Raw genomic sequence first — 3891 nt, 5'->3', positions numbered from 1 at the left:
CAGTCATACGACTTCTTCAAGTCGCCCCGGAGAGTGAGTACCCCACTGAGTCCTGGCATCTTGAGAAGTAGATAAACGTAATGTGGCACTGCCAAAAACTTGGCGAGTACTAGATGACCCAATATTGCATGGTAAGAAGATTTGAAGTTAGCTACTTCGAATTTGATGAACTCAGTGCGGTAGTTCTCCCTCGTGCCGAAGGTGACTGGAAGAACTACCGTACCAAGTGGGTGTGCCGCGTTACCTGGCACGATGCCGTAAAAGGGGGACTTGCTCGGAACCAGCATGTCCTTGAAGTCCAGGCCCATCTTCCTCAGAGTGCTAGCGAAAATGAGGTTAAGACTGCTCCCACCATCGATGAGCACCTTGGTGAGCCTGACCTCTGCCAGCACGGGATCCAAAACCAGGGGGAACTTGTCGAGCTCCGAAAAGCTCGTCCACTGGTCGTCGCGGGAGAACGAGATGGGGACCTCCGACCAACAGAGTAGTCGTAGTACCGCCGGCTCGATGGACATGATCTCCTGAAGAAGCAGCTTCTGGTCCCGTCTGGAGCCGAAATCCCCATCACCTCCGAAGATGACGTTGACGGTCTTCGAAGTGTCTTGGAACTTCGGGTTGCGCCCTTGGTCCTCTTGGTCTTCATCCTCGGGTTCTTTGTCCGCAGGCTTCTTATTCTTCTTACCACCACTGGAGTTGCGGAACATCCTCCGGAGATGGTAGCAGTCGATGGCCGCATGGTTGGCATCTGGATGCCATGGGCACTTCTTCTGCAGGAGCTTCTCGAATTCTTCCTGCATCGTTGACTTCTTGCCTCGCGAAGGACGATCCATAGCCGCGATGATATCATCTGGCTTACGTTTCCGGGGTGGACCCGAAAAGTCCCGCTGGCCTTTGTCGTTGCGGTTGTCATTTGGGCGCCTCAGATTGCTATCTTGACACCACGAGAACCGCTCCCGCATCTTCTCCTCCTTTTCGGACCAATCGTGCATCATATCACGAAGGCCCGCAATAGTCTTCGGCCTGTTCCGCCCAAAATCCCTGAAGATGCCTAGGTTGGTGATGCCGTTGTAGAAACAGTCAATGATGTCGTCCTCCGAGATGTTCGCGATGGTGGCGCGGACGTTGAAGAGGCATCGTGTATAGGACCGCAGGAGCTCGTTACGTTCCTGTTTACACTGAGCAAGATCGTGACGAGTACCTGCGCGAGCAATCGCTCCTTGGAAGTAGTCGATGAAGACCCTCTTGAGCCATTCCCAGGAATCGATGGAGTTGTTATTAAGGCTCTCCAGCCAGGTGAGCGGCGCAGGATCCAAAGCCATCGAGAAGTAGACGACTTTGGTGACGTTCGAGCCCCCGGCGACCTCAATGGCCGTGGAGTAGCAATGGAGCCACTGCTGAGGAGCCTGCTTGCCATCGTATTTGGTGATGCCGATCGGCTTGAAGCCCTCCGGGTACTTATAGCTGCTGAATCGCGCAGAGGAAGCTGGGAAACGATCACTGCAATTATTCCCTTTAGTCTCGACTTCTTCACGTACCTTACGCCTGGAGGAGATCACAGTCCGCGCATCGTGGCCTTCATTAATGTGCTGGCACAAGTCTTCTGTAGGAGGCCGATGATTGTCCTGTTGTGGGTTACCCCCTAAAGGTGGCTGTTGCCTCCCGCCAGGGGCCTGGCTCCCACGAGCGTTGTTGTTGTTGTGGCTGGGCTAATGTCGAGGGCGACTGCCAGCTGTTCGGCTGTGAGCCTGGCTCCAACTCTCACCCACGCGCTCCTCCCTGATGGTGGATGCCAGGTTTTGCTGATCCAGCTGGATCCAGACCCTCTGCGCGTAAAGTAGTGCTTGACGCACGTCCGGATCGTGGCTGCGCTCGAGGATGGCCATAACCCTGGCAATGTTGGCCACTGGGGTCCTGAAACTCCGTTCGCTTACAGCGACAAACTCAGGGTCAAGCTCGCGATACATAGATCGCCTGCTCTCGTTGGCCCTCCTTCGCCGGATTGCGCGGGCCCTATTCCTGGCCCTCCGTGCCTCGCGATCGGCATCATTCTCCTCGCCGGCATTGGCAGTGGCCTCATCTTCAGAGACCGCTTCAAAGTCGACGATGGGACAACCATAATCATCCTCACTTTCTTCCGCCATTAGCACCTGGTGGGAGGTGAGCTCGTCAGAGCTTGCGTCGACTAGTTCAGTCAACCCCTCCGCCACGGTGGCCAGCTGCCTGCCCTCCTAGAAGGGCAAAGGCTCGAGATGGGCCACAAGTCGACCCTCCGCCTCGAGTAGATCGGAGAGCGCCATGCCCCTCCAATGCTCAATGTGCCCCTCCGGCATGGAGGTGATCATCAGATCACTGGCGCCAAAACAACCCGAAGCCCCCGACACGTGGTGGCTTCAGGCCTTCCATCCTGGAGCAGAGAGTCCAGGTCCTTCTCTAGCATGGAGAGGGACCCAGAGACGTTGGCCTCCTGGAGATCAGTGGCCGGATTGCGTGAACCGAGTTGGGATTGGTTACGCAAGTCCTTAGATTGGAACGAGTCCAACCCAAGGGAAGTTGCCGCAACACTGGATGAAGTCGCGGAAGCACAGGTTGACAAGTCATCGAGATCATCAACAAACTTGTCGAGGTCGCTGCGGGGATCCGCAGCGGAAGTCTTTGGCTTCATGTCGACAAGGAATCGCCGGAAATCGCCCACACCATCTGCGATGTAGACCCACGAGCCAAAAACAAATGTCGTGCCCTGAGAGGGAACTGACCTGGTGAATTTGAAAGATGCCATCGAGCTCGCCGGTGGATCTTCGACGTGCTCCCCTACCTGGCGCGCCAGCTGTCGGTGTTTAACCGGCTGCCCACCGAGGGATATGCCCAAGGTGGTAAGTTTTGGGTGAGGGGACGCCGAGATCAGGAACTCGAAGGTGCAAGGAACACAAAACTTAGACAGGTTCGGGCCGCAAGATGCGTAATACCCTACGTCCTGTATGGTGGTTTGTATTGCCTTTGGTGTCGAATGATCTAGGGATCTTGTTTTGAGAGGGGTCCCTGTCTTTCCTTATATATCCGAGAGACCAGGATTACAAAGATACTAACCAACACCAGCTAAGGAATCGTACCAGAACATGTCTCGAGTAGATTCCTCCTATATCGGTTAGCTCTATCTCCTACTTAAACGGGATAAATAAGAGATAAATGAGATAAATAAGAGATAAGACGGGCTTAATCTCCTAAACCTCTTTAAACTATGTTATGTACATAGCCCTGTGGCCCCGCGTCTGACATTCCTCTCTCTAGGCGCCGAAGTAGGCTCTAAGTTCCTGATAACTAGTTAGAAGCAAGGTTTAGTCTAGTGAGGCTAGCTCTTTGGTTTAGAAGTGTTTTAGGAGTCCTTCTCACTCGTTGTCCTCCCAGCTACTTACCGCTCTAAGGTTTAGAGTTCCTGTGTCAGACGGTCATCGCTTGGTGTGACACTCAGGTAATTAGCTTGGTCGTACCCTAAAGTTTTGATGAGTTTTTATGTGCAAAGTTTAGCAAAAGGTGTGCCTAATATGTGCAAGGTTATGGAAAAAAAAGGTGATGTTTATGTAATTAATTTTAACTAGAGGTCCTTTTATGCAAAATGGGTGGAAATAGAGGGAGAAGTTTAAAAGTAAAAGGGTTGTTTTGCAAAAAGTGATATCTGTGGTTAAATTGTAAAAATATGTGAAATTACCCTTGGGTGTATATGCAAAAGTATTTTTATCCATAGGATTTACATAAAATGTGAAATTTTTACTAAGTCTATTTAATTTCCAAAACTATTGCTCAAATGCAGATGAACCTTAAAGAGAAGTTGTAGAGTTTGAAAAACCATGCACTTTTGCTTTTTGGACCATCTTCATTTGAGCACTGGTTTAAAAG

Source organism: Panicum hallii, chromosome 1, assembly GCF_002211085.1.
Source record: "Panicum hallii strain FIL2 chromosome 1, PHallii_v3.1, whole genome shotgun sequence".
Lineage (NCBI taxonomy): Eukaryota > Viridiplantae > Streptophyta > Magnoliopsida > Poales > Poaceae > Panicum > Panicum hallii.
Note: the sequence above shows the minus strand (reverse complement) of the source record.